This window comes from Malus sylvestris, chromosome 2, assembly GCF_916048215.2.
Source record: "Malus sylvestris chromosome 2, drMalSylv7.2, whole genome shotgun sequence".
NCBI lineage: Eukaryota > Viridiplantae > Streptophyta > Magnoliopsida > Rosales > Rosaceae > Malus > Malus sylvestris.
The window spans coordinates 18,911,075-18,931,586 of NC_062261.1; the positions used below are offsets into that span (position 1 = coordinate 18,911,075).

Sequence of the window (20,512 nt, forward strand, 5' to 3'; positions counted from 1 at the left end):
AAATTTATTTTTTATCTTTCTTGGTTTTGTGTTCTTTTACCACAACAACAACAACAACAACAACAACAAAGCCTTTTCCCACTAAGTGGGGTCGGCTATATGAATCCTAGAACGCCATTCCGCTCGGTTTTGTGTCATGTCCTCCGTTAGATCCAAGTACTCAAGTCTTTTCTTAGGGTCTCTTCCAAAGTTTTCCTAGGTCTTCCTCTACCCCTTCGGCCCTGAACCTCTGTCCCGTAGTCACATTTTCGAACCGAAGCGTCAGTAGGCCTTCTTTGCACATGTCCAAACCACCGGAACCGATTTTCTCTCATATTTCCTTCAATTTTGGCTACTCCTACTTTACCTCGGATATCCTCATTCCCAATCTTATCCTTTCTCGTGTGCCCATACATCCCACGAAGCATCCTCATCTCCGCTACACCCATTTTGTGTACGTGTTGATGCTTCACCGCCCAACCTTCTGTGCCATACAACATCGCTGGCCTTATTGCCGTCCTATAAAATTTTCCCTTGAGCTTCAGTGGCCTACGACGGTCACACAACACGCCGGATGCACTTCATCCATCCAGCTTGTATTCTATGGTTGAGATCTCCATCTAATTCTCCGTTCTCTTGCAAGATAGATCCTAGGTAGCGAAAACGGTCACTTTTTGTGATCTTCGCTAGATTGCTCCGGTCATTAGTGTGGATAAGTATATAAATGGATAGAGATAGGAAAGCAAACACAAGATGTACGTGGTTCACCCAGGTTGGCTACGTCCACGGAATAGAGGAGTTCTCATTAATTGTGAAGGGTTTACACAAGTACATAGGTTCAAGCTCTCCTTTAGTAAGTACAAGTGAATGATTTAGTACAAATGACATTAGGAAATATTGTGGGAGAATGATCTCGTAACCACGAAACTTCTAAGTACTGGAGTGTGGTATCGTCTTGACTTTCCTTATCTGTCTCATAGGTAGATGTGGCATCTTCTCTGGAAGTACTCTTCCTCCATCCAGGGGTGGTATCTGTAACTGGTGGAGATGCACAAGGTAATGTATCAATGTCACTTGAAGCTTACTTGTAGTTTCAGGCTTGGTCAAGCGCGATACAAACCATGTAGTAGGAGTCCCCCAAGTCGCCGAGCTAGGGGATCTGCTGACAGAGGTGACAGACAAGGTAAGCAATCAGAGCTCCGGCTGATTGTTCACATTCTCCCTATCTTGCAGGTAGCATGAAGGATAAAGAGAAGAAAAATGAGAAGAGATGATATGGGATACTTTTGCTTTTGAAGAAGTAACTTTCCACAGGCTTATTCTTGAACTGGGCTGGAGGGTTTTCTGGTTTCCTCCAGAGATAAGGCCGACTGAAGAATTTGAAGGTTAAAACAAGTCCATCAAATCTAGAGTACGTTCGACCCTGCTGATATGGGATACTTTTGCTTTTGACAGAGTAATGGATGTATCGGCATGTGTGCTGTTACGCTTGTCTCCACATGCTTCCTTGTATCCTTCTCACTTGCCCTATCTGTTCCTCAGGCAGATGCGGGATCTTCCCTGGAAGCATAAGATGTTGAAGATGAGTACTCGAGAGCAATGCCAGGTAAGTAATCAGGTAAGGGGTTCTAGGCAGTCAGTTCCTGGCTAGAAGCTTGATTCCAAGTGCTGACTGATTGCTCTCTTTCTCCTTGTCTTGCAGGTAAGAACAAGGCCAAAGGAAAAGACAGGGAAAAAACATGATATGGGATACTCTTGCTTTTAACCCTGATGATATGAGATATTCTTGCTCTAGTATAGCTTGTTTACAGAGGTATTATCAGGGGGAAAGAAAGCTGAATATTTCGAAAGGCTTCGTTGGGAGTGCCCTCTCGGATAAGAGAAAGGGTTGAGCATTTTTGCAGGTCTGCCTGTCCGTTGGGGATGGAGGTCGACATATATAGGAGTCTCCCTAACATCAAGTAATAATGCTATTCCTTTACCCTGCTTGGTCATGGCACGGTAGTGGGAGCTGCCAGCTTCACAAGTTTTAACTCTGTCAGAGCACTTTGAAAAAGTGGTCTGTGGTATCTGGAAAGCTGATGTTGCGTGTGAAGATTACAGACAAGCTTTATCCAAGGAGATCCAGCTCTTGAAGTTGGGAAAGTGGTGCCTCTTCGGTTTTCGAACAAGCAATCCTGTTGGGGATCTGGCTCTCGAGATTCGGAGAACGATGCCTCTTCGATTTTTTAGAAAGCAATCCTACTGGGGGTCTGGCTCTCGAGATTCGGATAGCGGTGTCTTCGATTTTTGAGAAAGTAATTATGTTGGGAGTCTGGCTCTCGAGATTCGGAGGGCGGTGCCTCTTCGATTTTGGAGCAAGCAATCTTGTTGGGAGTGTTTTCTCGAATGTGAGGGACTTTTCAATTATCCAGCAGTGGTACTGTTCCTTTACCCTCTCTTCGATTTTTGAGAAAGTAATCATGTTAGGAGTCTGGCTCTCGAGATTCGGAGGGCGGTGCCTCTTCGATTTTGGAGCAAGCAATCTTGTTGGGAGTGTTTTCTCGAATGTGAGTAAAGGTTGGGCATGTTTGCTAGTCTACCTTGCCACGAAGCACAGAGGTTGACACACAGGGACTTTCCAATTATCCAGCCGTGGTACTGTTCCTTTACCCTCTCTTCGATTTTTGAGAAAGTAATCATGTTGGGAGTCTGGCTCTCGAGATTCGGAGGGCGGTGCCTCTTCGATTTTGGAGCAAGCAATCTTGTTGGGAGTGTTTTCTCGAATGTGAGTAAAGGTTGGGCATGTTTGCTAGTCTACCTTGCCACGAAGCACAGAGGTTGACACACCGGGACTTTCCAATTATCCAGCAGTGGTACTGTTCCTTTACCCTTGTGGGTAATAATATGGTAGCTAGACCTTCAAAATTTATGTGTCTAAACTCTGTTAGTGTTGTTTCTTTGCTAATCTTTTACCCTTCTTGGTCAGAGCGATGTAGTGGGAGCTACAAGCTTCACGTGTCTCAACTTTGTCAGAGAACTTTGGCAAAGTTATATGTGGTACCCATGAGCTACTGTTGCGTGTGGGAAGTGCGTGATAGAACAGTACGATTCATGTGCTTTCTACTTCGCCAGAAATCTTCGACAGAATGCCCATAATTTTCGCAAAGCTGAGTGCGTGTGACAGGTGCTGACAGGGCTGGAAAAGTAGGTGCATCTTCGATTTCTGAGATCGGCCCTCATGGTCTCTGAGCAGCCCAGCTTTTGAGAAAGCAAGCCTCTTCGATTTCTGAGATCGGCCTTCGTGGTCTTTGAGCAGCCCAACTTTTGAGAAAGCACACGCCTTTTCGATTTCTGAGATTGACCCTCGTGGTCTCTGAGCAGCCCAGCTTTTGAGAAAGCAAACGCCTCTTCGATTTCTGAGCAGACGCCTCTTCGATTTCTGAAGCTTCATCGAGTGCAGATTTTTATAGAGGCTGACATTAAGTTCCAAAGCACACTTGAATATCCACCAGTAGAAGCTCCATTCTTGCACTTCTAAGATCTTTGTTTGTCCGACCTCTTCTCTCTTCAACACCTTTGAAAATGTCTGGCCCCTCCGACCGTCGTTTTGACTTGAACCTTGTTGAAGAGGCAGCCCCGCCTTCTCCAGACAACATATGGCGCCCATCCTTCGTCTCCCCTACTGGTCCTCTTACCGTTGGGGATTCCGTGATGAAGAATGATATGACCGCTGCGGTAGTGGCCAGGAACCTTCTCACTCCCAAAGATAACAGACTACTTTCCAAACGGTCTGATGAGTTGGCTGTTAAGGATTCTCTGGCTCTTAGTGTTCAGTGTGCAGGTTCTGTGTCTAATATGGCCCAACGCCTATTTGCTCGAACCCGCCAAGTTGAATCATTGGCGGCTGAAGTGATGAGTCTCAAACAGGAGATTAGAGGGCTCAAGCATGAGAATAAACAGTTGCACCGGCTCGCACATGACTATGCTACAAACATGAAGAGAAAGCTTGACCAGATGAAGGAATCTAATGGTCAGGTTTTACTTGATCATCAGAGATTTGTGGGTTTGTTCCAAAGGCATTTATTGCCTTCGTCTTCTGGGGCTGTACCGCTTAATGAAGCTCCCAATGATCAACCTCTGATGCCTCCTCCTTCTAGGGTTCTGTCCAGTACTGAGGCTCCGAATGATCCCCCTCTGGTGCCTTCTCTTTCTGGGGCTCTACCGACTGCTGAGACTTCTCCTAAGCAACCTTTGTGAAGGCTCCCTCTTGTTTGTTTATTTTGACTCAAGTATATGTACATATTTGTAACTTATCGGGGATATCAATAAATAAGCTTTCCTTCATTTCAACGTATTGTGTTAAATACACCAAAGCCTTCTTCGCTAAGTTCTTTGAATTTTCTTTTGTTGAAGCTTGTATGTTGAAGCTTTGTGAGTGGAGCATGTAGGTTGAGGTAGTGTTCCCTTAATTTCCTGAGTGAGGAAAACTTCTCGGTTGGAGACTTGGAAAATCCAAGTCACTGAGTGGGATCGGCTATATGAATCTTAGAACGCCATTGTGTTCTGTCCTGTGTCATGTCCTCCGTTAGATCCAAGTACTCTAAGTTTTTTCTTAGGGTCTCTTCCAAAGTTTTCCTAGGTCTTCCTCTACCCCTTCGGCCCTGAACCTCTGTCCCATAGTCGCATCTTCTAATCGGAGCGTCAGTAGGCCTTCTTTGCACATGTCCAAACCACCGTAACCGATTTTCTCTCATCTTTCCTTCAATTTTGGCTACTCCTACTTTACCCCGGATATCCTCATTCCTAATCTTATCCTTTCTCGTGTGCCCACACATCCAACGAAGCATCCTCATCTCCGCTACACCCATTTTGTGTACGTGTTGATGCTTCACCGCCCAACACTCTGTGCCATACAGCATCGCCGGCCTTATTGCCGTCCTATAAAATTTTCCCTTGAGCTTCAGTGGCATACGGCGGTCACACAACACGCCGGATGCACTCTTCCACTTCATCCATCCAGCTTGTATTCTATGGTTGAGATCTCCATCTAATTCTCCGTTCTTTTGCAAGATAGATCCTAGGTAACGAAAACGGTCGCTCTTTGGTATTTCTTGATCTCCGATCCTCACCCCTAACTCATTTTGGCCTCCATTTGCACTGAACTTGCACTCCATATATTCTGTCTTTGATCGGCTTAGGCGAAGACCTTTAGATTCCAACACTTCTCTCCAAAGGTTAAGCTTTGCATTTACCCCTTCCTGAGTTTCATCTATCAACACTATATCGTCTGCGAAAAGCATACACCAAGGAATATCATCTTGAATATGTCCTGTTAACTCATCCATTACCAACGCAAAAAGGTAAGGACTTAAGGATGAGCCTTGATGTAATCCTACAGTTATGGGGAAGCTTTCGGTTTGTCCTTCATGAGTTCTTACGGCAGTCTTTGCTCCTTCATACATATCCTGTATAGCTTGGATATATGCTACTCGTACTCCTTTCTTCTCTAAAATCCTCCAAAGAATGTCTCTTGGGACCCTATCATACGCTTTTTCCAAATCTATAAAGACCATGTGTAAATCCTTTTTCCCATCTCTATATCTTTCCATCAATCTTCGTAAGAGATTGCAGGCCTGCTGCACTTGATGGAGAAAAACAAATACAAAAGATTCCATCATTCTTTTGCTCTCTCAACAAAGCTTTCTCCATCAAGTGCAGGAGGCCTGCAACTAGTTCATACCGCTCAATTTTTTTTTATAACTGATATGATGTGATTGTTAATAAATCGATTATTACTTAAATGTTCATTAACGTACTTTTTTTTTATTAGTGAGACACATCACATAATTCACAAATTTGGTCTAAGAAGTTGGTCTTCTTATCATTACTCATATATATTATATTTATAATCGAAAAATCTACGTCTCTGTTGAAATGTGAAAAGTCTAAAATTAGCTATCTTACGAAATAATTGCAACTTAGCTTAGTGGCATTTTAATTGCATCGAGTCCTTATGTGTAAAACTATAAAGGCTTTCACGGGCTATGTGATTAAATTGAAGGCAATATTAACATATGTCCATTATAGATGTGACATATAAAAATTGAAAGTTCAAGTAGTCATAGACTCATACTTTTAACTTGTGTCGAGCAACACAACTCTAACATTGTGGGAAGGGTTGTGGTTGATGTGGTTGAGCCCAGAGAGGAGAGGGAGAGTTTGCCAAGAGAGAAAGTCGGGGAACTAAGAGAAATGGGAGAGAAATGTGAGGGGAGGGAGAGATATGAGAGAGTTGTGAGAGGGAGAGTGAGTCACAGGTCGAAGGGAAGAAATGAGAGAGGGTCGGGGGGACCAACAAGGAAATTGACCCCAAGTGGCATACAATTTAAGACCCAAAAAGCGACAATTCAAAATATCCCCAATCCCAATGAAATTACCAAAATGACCTTTTGTTCTGTAAATTCCAGGACGGGTCGTCACACTTAGAGGCAGTGTCTCCTATTTTTAATCCTCCTTGCAGATTGTTTCTCATTTTGTCGATGTGCTTCAGCGCCTATGTTCTTTTGTCTTTCGCCTTGGTAATGAATTTCTAGTTCCTCAAAAAAAAAAAAAAAAAAAAGGCTTTGTCAAGTTTAGATCAAAGTGTACATGCATTATATATCATTTGAGTAATCAAACACTATTAATTATATATCTGCATCAGGTTGTCAATTTTTATTACATTATATATCAGTTGAGTAATCAATTTTTATTACATTATATATCTGGATCAGTCAATTTTTATTTTAAACTCAGTTTCTGATTTTTGTTATCAGTGTCGAAGTATTTCTTTAAGTTCGTAGCCTGCAAGAAATGGTAGGTAGTCTCTAAATTCCTGTGTATGTATAAAAATATTATGACTATAAGTTTTCTATATAAATATAAAAATTAATTATTTATATGTTAGTTATACAAAATTTCATGTTGAATTGAGAGAGTTTTTACAAAAAAAATTGAAAAAAGTAGAACTTCGCAATACGGTGCGTATATTATACCGCAGGTTACAATATTACTCTAAAAACTTACCGACACAAGTAGAACCACACTACATATATAAATCTAAAGCGCATTTCAGTAGTTATGCAGAATTTTACAGATACATAGTTTAGCAAAGTACTGAACATTATTCTACTTGTTAAGCAAGAAAGATATCAGGCTGTCCTCGGAGTTGCGCGAAGAGGGAGACCTCCATCCATGTGTAGGGTGAACGTGGTCCTATAGGTTACATTTTTTGTTTCGTCAGTCAATTTGAAGCGGAAGAAGAAAACAAGAGCGGTTGATACTATCTTCATGTGCCGGTATGCAAAGTCTTTCCCTGGACAGATTTGAGGTCCTGCCTGGAATTAGCACGGTTAATTGAAACCATTACTGACAGTTTAGATAGACTAAGCAATTAGCATTTTTTTTCTTTCACGTGATACTAACATGAAATGCGACAAATTTGAATGGTGATTCAGGCTGGAAAATTCCATTTTTGAGCCATCTTTCAGGTCGGAAATCCTCAGCATCTTCTCCCCAAATATTAGGCCTTCTTCCCATGGCATAGGCCATGTAGTATATGTAGAAAGTAAGATCTTAGTGAATAAGAAAACTGAATCTTGGAGAAAGAGAGATTAGAGAGAGAGAGAGAAAATGTAGAGAGAGAAAGAGAATTGAGAAAATGATTTTCAGTATATTATCATATCTCTGTACATGAAGTATTTATACATAAATACCAAAGCTAACTATTTTAGCATTCCCCTAACTAACCCATACAGACAAGAATTAATCTGGTGCTGTGCACCTTTGGTAACTCTGTGAACCTACAGTACTCCTAACACACCCCCTCAAGCTGAAGGTAGAGGGTCGAACTGAAAGCTTGGCAGTCAGGGAGAGAAACCGATCAGCAGGAAGAGACTTAGTAAAAATGTCAGCAATCTGGGACAATGTATTAACATGTTGAACATCAATCTGACCCAAAAGAACTTTCTCACGGATAAAGTGATAGTCAAGCTCAACATGCTTTGTACGAGCATGAAAGACGGGGTTGAAAGCTAGTGCAATAGCACTCTTGTTATCACAGAATATAACAGGTGTACGAAGAAGGGGAAATGAAAGATCAAAGAGTATCTTGCAAACCCACGAAATTTCTGCAGCAGTGTTGGCAAGTGACCTGTACTCAGTCTCAGTGGATGACCGAGCCACTGTGTTCTGTTTCTTAGCACTCCAAGCTACTAAATTGGGTCCCAAAAATACACAATAGCCACTTGTAGATCGTCGGTCAACAGGGCAACCAGCCCAATCGGCATCAGACCAAGCAGTGAGAAACTGAGCACCCTTGGTGAACCTCAGTCCGGAGTCAATAGTGCCTTTAAGATATCGGAGGATACGCTTAACAGCTTGCAAATGAATAGTTCGGGGAGTTTGCATATGTTGACACACTTGATTCACTGCAAAAGCAAGATCAGGACGAGTCCAGGTAAGGTACTGTAATGCACCAACAATGGACCTGTAGGAAGTAGGATCTGCAAGTGGTGTGCCTGAGTGATCCAGTTTAGAGGAACTAACTGGAGTAGAGCAAGGTTTGACACCTAACATATCAGTTTTCTTTAGGAGGTCTAGAGCATATTTGGACTGATGAAGAAATAGACCATGAGGAGATCGAGTCACTTCAATTCCCAGAAAATAGTGAATATCACCAAGATCTTTGACAGGAAAAATAGCTTGCAGCTGAGAAATAATAGTTTGGCAGACTTGAGAGGAGCTGCCAGTGATGATTATATCATCAACGTACACCAAGATAAAAGTGATAGTGATGTCTTTCTTGATAAAAAGACTAGTGTCAGAGGAGGAAGCAGAGAAGCCCAAGGACAAAAGAGCCCGATAAAAAGCTTCATACCAGGCACGAAGCACTTGTTTAAGACCATAGAGGGACCTCTGAAGTTTGCAAACATGAGTAGGCTTGGAAGGATCAACAAAACCAGGGGGCTACACCATATAGACATCCTCCTTTAACTGACCATGAAGAAAAGCATTGCTAACATCTAATTGATGAATAAACCAATCATAATGCACGGCAAGGGAAAGCAAAATCCGAATAGTGGGTGGTTTAGCCACGGGACTGAAAGTTTCAGAGAAGTCCAAACCCTCTTGTTGATGAAAACCCTTAACAACTAGCCTTGCTTTATACCTTTCGATAGACCCATCTGCCTTGTGTTTCACCTTGAAAACCCATTTACAACCGACAAGATTGTAGGAAGGATGAGAAGGCACCAAATCCCATGTACCAGTGGATTGAAGAGCTTGAAATTCATCTTGCATTGCAGCCATCCAAGGTGCATGTTTTGAGGCTTGAAGGTAAGTGGTGGGTGCAGATGGTATTTGGGTAAGAGGATCAACAGAGGATGGAAGAGGATGCTTGGTAGCAGTGAAAACTTTGGGTTTATGAATACCAGCTTTGGCTCTAGTGATCATAGAATGAGTATTGTGAGGTGAACCAATAGGGGGAGGAGAACCCGAGACTAGATCAGGGGAAAAAGCAGCTGGGAGAGAGGAATGAGATGTTGATGGAATAGAGGTAGGATCATGTGTTGGTGGTGTAGACGAGACATGAGGACTAGCAAATGGTTGAGGTGGAGAGACTGCAGGTGGAGAAGAAGAGGGCACGGGTATATGAACTGAGATGGAAGAAGGGAGAGGATCGGAATGAGGTAGTACAGAAGAGGAAGCAGGTAAGAAAGTAGGATGAAGATAAGGAAAAGTACTCTCATCAAACACCACATGTCTTGAAATATAGAGTTTCTCAGAGACAGGATCATAGCACCGATATCCACTGTGATTCAAGCTATAGCCCAGAAAAATGCACAGCTTACTCTTTGGTTCTAACTTGTGGCTGGAGTAAGGTTTCAACCACGGATAACAGGCACATCCAAAAGGCTTCAAAATATGATACTTCGGTGGAGCTTGAAATAAATGTGTCCATGGACTCAAGGAAGAGGTCTGTGATGGCAACCTGTTGATGAGATAAACAGATGTCTGAAAAGCTTCAACCCAAAATTTGGATGGTAACCCGCTCTGAGAAAGTAGGGTTCTGCCCATTTCAACAACATGACGATGTTTCCTCTCTGCACATCCATTTTGTTCAGGTGTGTGTGGACAACTCAGCTGATGTGTAATTCCTTGAGCATTAAAGAAAGCTTGAAGTGAGTGGTTCAAAAACTCACCCCCTGAATCAGTCCTGAAACACTGAACTTTAGAGGCAAACAGTGTTTGAACTTTGAGAACGAAAGTGATAAGAGCAGAAGATACATATGATTTAAGATATAGAAGATATAACCAACTGTATTTGGTGAAATCATCGACTATTATTAGATAGTATTTGTAACCAGTACAAGAGAGTGAAGGGGAGGGTCCCCATACATCAGCATGAACCAAATGAAAAGGCCTTACTGAAGTACAAGGCAACACAGAGAAGGGAAGCTTAGAAGCTTTGCCCATTCGACAAGCAACACAAAATGGCATTTTATTCACGGAACCAGTTACAGGTAAATGATGATTATTTAACACAGAGTGTAAGACAGCATTAGAAGGATGTCCAAGCCTCATATGCCAGAGATGAATGTCAGCCTTCGCAACCATCAAAGCACGAGGAGACACTGTAATTCCAGAAGAGCCATGGGAAGATGTCCAGTAGAAAGGATAGAGGCCACCTTCACTGAGGCCCTAGAAAAGCATCTTCCCAGTGTTGAGATCCTTGATATAGAACCCAAACGGATCAAAAGTTAGAGAGCAGAAATTATCATTGACAAATTTGTAGACAGATAGTAGATTATGAGAAGCTTGAGGGACAAGTAAGACATCTTTAAGACGAAAAACTGTATTAGGTGTGCGTAGAAAAGCATGACCAATGTGTGAAATCAACAGACCTTTACCATCACCCACAAATAGTTGTTCACTGCCAGTGTAGGGGATAGCAGAGTTAAAGAAAGATGGATCTGGAGAAACATGATGAGAAGCACCACTATCTGTTATCCAGTAATTGGGTGGAGCAGATGTGGTTGCAGACATAGCCATAGGTGAATAACCAGAGAATTGAGGAGAGCCATTTCGAGGAGTAGAGCCAGAACCATGAGTAGAACCAGAACCATGAGGAGAGCCAGTAGTCATTGAAGAGGCAAATTGCGAAAGACGACCACAATGAAGAGCTTGATGACCATGTTGATTGCAAAGTTGGCATGAAATCGACTTGCCAGAGATAAAAAGAGATTGACCGGACGGAGAGACCCCAGATCGAGATGAACCAGCACCAAGAATCCCACCAGTTTGGTGATTAAATCGATTACCCCCAAAATTGCGATTCTGATTGAATTTGGAACGATTCTGGTTGCGACCTCGATAATATCCTAGGGAGCCAGAGTGATAACCAGAATTATGATAGGATTGAGCAGTATATGCATGAAATGGAGTGGATGCAGGGGCTCGATTTTTACGCTTTTGAAGAGAAATTTCCTTACTCAAAAGTAAACCATGAATTTCATCAGAAGTAGCAGAGTCAGTTCTGATTTCAATAGAATCAACAAACGATTCATAATCCTCAGGAAGACCAGACAGAATGTAAGCAACCAAATCAGATTCAGAGATCGGGTCACCCGCAGCAGCCAATTTATCTGAAATTTCTTTAATTGAATTAAGATAATCAGTCATCGAAGAGTCACCTTTCTGGATCGTCTGAATCTTGGCACGAAGACTGTGAACATGTGAACGAGAAGCGCCAGAAAAGCGTTTTTCCAGAGAAAGCCACAAAGATCTGGAATCATCCATACCAACAGTCAAAGGCAAGAGATCTTCAGAGAGAGTCGAATTTATCCAAATCATCAATATCTGATCTCGATCACACCAAACGTCATACGCAGGATTAAGAACTCGAGTGCCAGTAGAATCACAGATGAACTGAGAAGGACAGATGTCAGTGCCATTGACAAGCCCTAAAAGCTTGAAACGCTTCAGAACCGGAAGAAAAAGGCTGCGCCAGGTGATGTAATTGTGACGCGTCAACTTAGTCGGAACCATGCCGGTGATTGATAGGAGCATATTTATGCGCCTTAGTTAGTTAGTTCTTATGCATTTATGTTGTGTTTTCTTAGTTAAATTAGTCTTTTAAGCTATTTTCATGTGTTTTCAGGTTTTAGAGACAAAGTGAGCAAAAGGAAGCAATTTGGAGCATTTTGGAGCAAAATTGGGCTAGAATGGAGTTCATGCATATGTAGCACAAGGGATGGACGAATTTGAAGGATTGATGAAGCTAGGAATGTGTTTTGAAGTTGAAGAATTGAAGATACAAAGTTTCCTAGTTGAAGTAGGAAAGGGCTTAAATGAAGGATTCCTAAATAAAGAAGGATTCCTAATCAATGTAGGAGTCCTAATTGAAGATGGATTCCTAGACGAATGAAGTTTCCTACTCAAGCAAGTATTCCTACATGAAGAAGAAGAATTAAAGCCAAAGAATCAACTCAAGAGAAGGATCTTATCCAAAACCTCATCCATAACCTTATCTTAGCTTATCTTATCCAAACAAACCTTATCCTATCTTATCTTATCCTAATCCTAAATTATCCACATTCCAGCCACTTAGGAGGGTTTCTAACTAGATTAGGATGCTTAAAATGGGATTTCTAGAAGACCTAATCCTTTCCTACAAAGGTGCCACACCTTATCCCTTGTTTTTCTAGAAATCAGCCACAAAATAACCTTTCTAGAAGGCCTTATCCCTTCTCCTACAAAAGTGACGCCCCAAACCTTTCTAGGACTCCTAGAAACCTGATTATTCCTTTCCCCCTTGGTTTCTAAAAGCCTTAGCCTTTTCCTTGAAGGATTGTGTGTTATTATCCTATACAAATTAGGCTTTTAAATCCTTTTCCTTTGCTACATAGGGGCTGCGAATTTCAGCCTATAAATACCACCCTTTGCTGCACCATTTAGTCACCATCCTCTACCATATTTTCACTACACCATTCACCCAAACATACCTTGTGTGCCGTGAGTTTGCAAGGAGAAGAAGGAAGACAACTTGGAGCCGTGCATGCCATTCAAGGAGCTTGGATTGTGGAGCGTTTCTAGGTGTTTTCTATCTTTGTTTTAATGTTTAAATTTATTTATCTTTGTTTATTTGCGAGTATGAGGAACTAAACCCCCCTTGGCTAGGGGAGGATTCGAAACCATGATTATGCTTGCTATATGATTTGATTACTTCTAATTGCGTTTCATAAGTTGTGATTTCAATTTGCTTATCTATGTGAATTAAAACTTATTCTTGTATGTTGATTGAGGGTCGACACTTAGTTTGCATGCATGAATTTGATGCTAGGATATAAGGGAATTTCACCTAATCGTTATGAACTTATATTCACAAGTAGTAAAGGTTGTTGATCACAATCGTGTTAAGTAAGTTCTTGGCATAAGTTTCATGCAATCATAGTAACAAGTGCTTCGTCAATGCTTATGGTTTTCATAGAACTTAATGATTATTGCTTGTATCTCTATTATGCAATCATGTAGGGGACTTGTGGGGAATGCTTTGGGTTGTCGTATGCAATCATCCAATTCAATAACATTAGGAAAATCTGAAGGTTAATTTAAGCGGACCTAATTAACTTGGGGCGTTGGGAATTCATGGTTAATTGAAAAGCAATTAGAGATCGTTTTATATGCAAGTGTGACATGTGTGGAGATGAACCCCTTAGCTAGCCTTCCATCCATCCATTTAAACCAAATTCGTTTTAGAGTCTTTTCAATTTACAAAGTTTTGTTTTGTTTTCAAAATTCGTCCAAAATCAATCCCCCTTTAGTTTTAAGTGTCATATTAGTTAGAAACCCATTTAGTTTGTGTTTTTAGGTGTCTTGAGTCAAGTTTAAACCAATTTTCGTCCAAATTCTTCCCTAGTGTCCAAAACTGCCCAGAAAGTGGTTTTAAGGCAGTTTTGAGTGTTTATTTGCTGTTTTGAGTCTTTTGGTTTGTTTTAGTGTTTTAAAGTTTAGTTTTACATTCTTTGAGTCTAGTTAGTGTTTTAAACTTGTTTTTACGTTTTTGAGTCAAGTCCAAGTGATTTTGCAATCCCTCCTAATCCCCGGCCTAGAACGATCCCTACTTACATACTTGCTACAATTGATAAAAAGAGGGTTAATTTGAGTGTCAACATAATTTTCACACCAGTGATGTTCTGAACGGTGACAGAGGTAATCGAAGGATTCAGAGCATCAGCAGGAGGTATAGCGGCTGAGGACGAAGAATTGGTAGAGGTCTCCACGACAGTCATGGCGAATTTGCAGAAAAATAGATAGAGAAGACAAGAAAGATCTGTTTGGCAGGAAAGAAAAGGGCGGAAAAATCAAGAAGACGGAAGCGGGAGATCAACGTCGGTGGACTCCGGCGATGATACCATGTAGAAAGTAAGATCTTAGTGAATAAGAAAACTGAATCTTGGAGAAAGAGAGATTAGAGAGAAAGAGAAAATGTAGAGAGAGAAAGAGAATTGAGAAAATGATTTTCAGTATATTATCATATCTCTGTACATGAAGTATTTATACATACATACCAAAGCTAACTATTTTAGCATTCCCCTAACTAACCCATACAGACAAGAATTAATCTGGTGCTGTGCACCTTTGGTAACTCTGTGAACCTACAGTACTCCTAACAGTATACTCCATCTCCTTTTCTCAATCTAAAGCCATCAGGAAGAATGTCATCTACCTCTGCACATCTCCTGTCCTTTGAGGAAGCCAAACACAAAGACATCAAACTACATATCAAACTTCCATCCCAGAAAAATGCTTAAACTTCACTAACTCATTGGAAAATGATTAATACCAAGATCTCTGGACTACTTGTCAGAAGGAATCAATGATTAATACCAAGTTCTTGTACGTACTACAGGAACTGCAGGTTATAGCCTCAAGGTCTCTGTTGTCGTCACATGAAGATATTGCATTTTATCAAGATTTGCATCAGTTATGTTTTCTGCAAGTTCATCAATGCTAGCTTCGTCGACCTGAATAGTAATACCGACAACATCCCTCACTTCTTGTGCAACTTTTTCTTGTATTAGAGGGTTCTTCGTAAGCATGTACAAGAACCATGAAAGTGTATTTGCACTTGTATCTTTGCCAGCAATCATAAAGTTCAGAATTATATCCCTCAGATATGTGTCATTCATTTTCTCGGGATCCTTCTCGCTCTCCAACCTCGATAGTATGTCCTCCCTGTCATTCTTCATAAATAAAATATAATTCAAGATTTCCATTAACAAATTTGAATCTTTAATGAGAAAGATTGCAGTGCAAAGAAAATGAAAGATGTTGAGTTACTTACAGCATCAGTTTTCCCTGTAACCAACGTCCTCTTACTCTTGGTAAGTTGGTGTACAAAATCATCCATGATTCGGACATTCTTTCTAAGGGCTGCTTCAGAACCAATGTTTAGAACTCGCTTCAATTTCCAGAATGGATCGACATAGCGCCAATAGGACAGGGCAGTCGAATCATCAAAGGCCTTCATAAATGCAGTCCTTTCCTCGCTTGAACCCTCCAAGCAATTCAGGTCTATTCCAAACCCTACTTTGATTGTGGAGTCTAAGTGCATCTCATAAGAATATCCTGCAAAATGAATCATATGCAAGAAAACTTAAATCATATTAAGCTTAATTCTGGCCAGACTGATTATTCAAGCGATATTCTAATGCAATCTAAACTATAGGGAGGAGGATTGGAACTTGGTCGGCCCTATCATTAAGTAGCTACTAAAATGCTTTATTGGTTTCAGATTACTCACTTGCATATCAAAACTTTGCTTGGAACCCAAAATCTCAGAAACAACTCTAACTAGTTTGGCAAAATTTCTTCTAAACACAGAACAACTAAAATCTCTAAGAACTCTGGTCGAAAACTCAATGCTCGCAAGCTTCCTCTGGTGCTTCCACTTTTCTCCATCAACAACAAATATCCCTTGGCCAAAAACATCAGACACAATATCTTGGTTATTGTTTGGGTTAAAACTTGAACTTTGGGCTCAAGAAGGAGTTGGTCCAAAAGGAGGTCTGAAAAGGGGAAAAGCCCGAAACCCAGCAAAAGCCCAGAAGGCAGAAAAGGCCTTTCCCGACTAGGTGCAGATCATTTGCACCACTTTCTCACCTGCCTAGAGACCAAGTGGTATAGACCAGCCAGCTAATCAGCCTAAAAGCACTTTACAGTGGCAGTACAAGTAAATAGCTGATGAGTCATTACCCTTCAAGCTGCATTCGGGCAAGATTACTGCTACAGGAGGCCAAACCGAAGTGTCTATAAAAGAAGAAAGAGAAATCAGAGATAAGAACACTCAAACTAACAAACAAATACAAGCACAAACTCTGCTCAAGCCAGATTTACCTTCAAACGAAGCTGTAGTCAGCCCAAGCCTTCATCCCTTTCGGGATAAACCCTTACCAAAAGCCTTTGTAATAGCTCTGCTACCTTGTCCTAAGCTTGCTGTAGTATCGATTTCTTTCTGTAAACTCATCTCCCTACCCCCCCCTTTCTAAAGCTCTCAAACCCCTTGATAAACCACAAAGATAGGAAGTTGCAAGACGATCAGCCTTGCCCGACAAGGTTAAACCTTGCCTGACCCTCTTTGTTTTTGTCTTTTCATTCATTAGCCTAGCAATATGTTGTATACTTCCAATTGTATTCAAGTTATTTCTAGTAAGATGACGATTAAAAGACACTCTCAGTTCTTGAATCCAATTTGAATATGTCTTCATAGTTCAAACCAGATCTAAGTTCTAAGCTCTCGGGCATGTAAGATTGATCATTCAAAAGTCCTTGTCCTCAAGGCATAAAAAAGAACCTTATGTGGACTTAACCCATCCACGACAAGCTTTGATAACAAGAAGTCTGAAGTTACTTGGGGCGCAAGTAATCGATCTATCTCTTAGTTTTATTTCTATTATATTATGATTATAGTATAACGTTTGAGTATCGAAGGAATTCTGATGGGAAGCTTCAAGGCCTATATCTAAGGCCCTACAAAGACACCTATTTGGGTTCATTCTGCTATGCAGACTCAGATAATCAGAAGTATAATGGTTATAACACTTTTGCAAACAATAAAACAGACATCGTATATTCGAGTACTAGGTTAGTTCTTGATCAGAAGCCTCAAGGCCTACACCTAAGGCCCCACAAAGGCACATGTCAAAACTAACACAGCCTCTCAGGTATATGTACAACTAAATTCAACATCCATTTTATATCTGCCATGCTAAGATGGCAGTGGCACGCCTGAGCACTTAAAAGTTAATCTTGATTGTGAGCCTCAAGGCCTATACCTAAGGCACCTTTCAAAGTTAACTTTGTCCTTCTCTTTCAGCCTTGCCCGACAAGCCCGCCAGTGAAGCAGAAGCCCGACAGAAAGCATCAATCGGCGCTAACCTTTCGGGGAGCTGTGTGCTCGTCGGCTAGGAGACATCCCTAACGGAAATTCTAGCCACGAACATAGTTTTGGCACGCCCGTTGGGATACATTTGATCAAAAGAAATATGTCAAAACGATTAGAAGATTTGCAAACTGCTTTGTTGCAAATGCTACAAAGACTGGAGAACGCCTCCACAGGTTTCAGACGGGAAGTCGACCTGGTTATAAGACCAACTATTCCTATATCTTTACCTCAACCTGGGTAAAAAGATGATAGGGAAAAATAGAGACTTAAAACCAACCAGCCAGAGGAAGCAGTGATGGATAAACCTACGGATCCCTTCTCAGAGGCCCCAATAAATATGATCAGTATGGCCTGGGCTGAGAATGGGAAAGAAAAGGTCACAAGGGAAGAAGAAAAAATATTGGTTGACAAACCCACAAAAAGGGTGATCAACTTGCCCGAATATCCAAGAGCAGCCATAATCAAAGGGATGGTTCTGTGCAGTAAATGCCAATGCGAGTGTGAGCTCGAAATACCACCTGCAAGAGCCCTTATGGATCATGAACTGATCAGGAGGAATGAAGAAGAAAAAAGAAAAGAGACACATGAGAAAGATAGGCGGACTGTGGGAAGGGATACTTCCTGAAGCATTTTTCAGCGGTTAGGAGGCGATTCCCAACCTAAGGCTTTATCAGAGATATTTCGCAATCATGAAGTTTCTGAGGAGGCAGAAGATAAAGATGCCAAAAAGCCGAAAGAGAGGGGTGTAGAGCACTCTCAGTACGGCCATATGGGAAGAGAAGTCAAGATGAATGAGAGGATAACAAATCCTGTCAAAAAGATAACCCTGCCCGCCTCGAGCGAAAATGGTACGTGGTTGGGAAAAATGGACAGCCTGTTAAACAAATGGGAGCTTCCATGGTCAGAAGGGTCCAAAGGCAACACAAGCCTACATGAACTCCTTAAAGACCTCTGCGACGTCGGAAGCATCCAAGAATTAAAAGTTGGAGAAAACGTCATCTGGAGGGAGTAGTCAGCTCCACTGGAGGAGTAAAAAAGAGGTGGAAAAAGCTAATAGCAAGACTGAAGGCGAGGGAAACCATGTGCTGCAAAGCCTACACCCTGGGAAATATAGGATCTTGAGGAGAGCTCAAGAAGATATGATCATGATACCAACTTCCGGATGGAAGACATAGCCCATTTGCTTTGAAACTGTTTCGCCTGAAAGAAAACCACCTTCTTTATCATTAGTGGATCCTTTCGGTGAAGTTCCAAAGCAAACACCGTATTCGGGCATGAATCAACAGGAGGCGGCACCAGAACCACTACTTCCATCAGATGCGATGGCTTGGTTAGATGAGTTCATGGACCAGATCAAGAGCAAGAAATAAGAACTGCCAGAGCCTGGCAATTTTCATATCAACATGGCGTACGTGCTATCCGCCATGTTTAGTACCAGACCTAATCAGCCCGCCACGATGGAAGGTGACTATGTGACAACTGAGCCAATGATGGCCTATGTCAGTTTTGAGGTAGCTGAAGAGGCAGATGTTGGAAATGTGCCCTAAAACCAATCATATGATGATACTTTACGGACATTTCGCATGTTAAACTAATCTAGTTTAACTATAAAGGGCAAAGATTATTGTTTGAGCCGTCTCATATAAATGTTATATGCTTAAACAATAAAGTCCAAGGAATATGTGATTGGGAGAATGCGATCTAAAGAACTTAGATTCATGAGACCATTCTTTCGTAGACACATCCTAAACGTTCCTGATCATAAGATTGCCAATTGGGCATTGACAGTCCGTTAAGATCAGTACGTGCTGTATCTTCTCTCAGGGAGTGTGACTAATCTCGAGTCATTGGTGTGTGTGACATCAAGACAAGTACGTAGGTGCTCAATAGAGAATGAGTTCACTGAACACGATCAACGAAGAGTTCTCATATTCATGTCACATGAGAACTCATAGTTGGGATAATGCAAAGTAGTCCTTTGACCTGAGGCATCGTCGTTGTCTTGTGGTTAAGTCCTTGATCTTTGATTATGTCAAACGTCATTCCATTGGAGTGTCCACGGCATCGTTGGGGTTAAGCCACTTAGCCATGGAGGCAAGTGAATGCGCAACAAGGGATCTCTAACCTTCAAACTGTTTGAGGGAGAATACTCTGTGATATGATTTAGAATCTCTGGCCAGAGTATGAATGAGATTTAGGAATGCGTTCCAAATCACATTCAAGGTAATCATATAAGCACACGAATCACATTGGATAGTAGACATGAATAAATAAACTATCAAACCAAACAATGTGGTCAAGAGTATTGTATTAGAGAAAGACCGTATTGCATTTGTAATCCTAAACTGAATAGGTTCTCCACCTCTTCTGATTAGCTTGGGTAACCATGATATGCTGCTAGGTGTCACTCTTGGTTTGTGGAAGCCCTAAACGTGTATAATCACTAAAGGGAGAATTGAAAGTAAGTTTCAATTCACAATCGATTTGAAAGAGTTTGAATCGCCCACTGCCTCGCTAAAAGGAACCTAATGGATCGTACACCGTGTAAGGTGGAGATTGAAGAAACAATGGAGATGAGTAAGAATAATTAAATGGTTTAATTATTTATGGCAATGATTAATTAATATGTTAATTAATCAAACGAATAAGTTCGTTAAAGACCTCGGGATAGTTTTGGACGTTTAGGCCCAATGGGCTTCGAACGTCAAGCCCATTGACTTAAGTTGTATGACAACTTAATTCACAAAAGCCCAAACAACACCCTAAGGCCGGCCATATGGTTAAGGGTAGTGAACTTGGACTTATTTACAAGTTTGCCACTCAAATGAATAAAGGTATAAATATGACTTTATAGCCAAAATTCATTAAGGGGTTTTGTTTTGGAGAAAATTGGAGAGAACATGTCTCTCCATTTCTCTCTAAACAGGCCGGCCCCTTGGAGGGTGAAGGGATTATTTTCAAAAACATGTTCATTTGAATAACATCTATAGCATGCAATTAACAAATTAAAGGCGGAATCATGCTTGTATGCATTCAAAAACAAAACATTACCCATGAAATTCAAAG

The 20,512-nt window shown here is 41.2% G+C and overlaps 1 pseudogene; it reads right to left on the minus strand.

Annotated features, from left to right (window-relative positions):
- Window positions 1-7,088: 7,088 nt before the first annotated feature.
- Window positions 7,089-20,512, minus strand: part of LOC126601969 (cytochrome P450 704C1-like) — a 30,775-nt pseudogene continuing 17,351 nt past the window's right edge.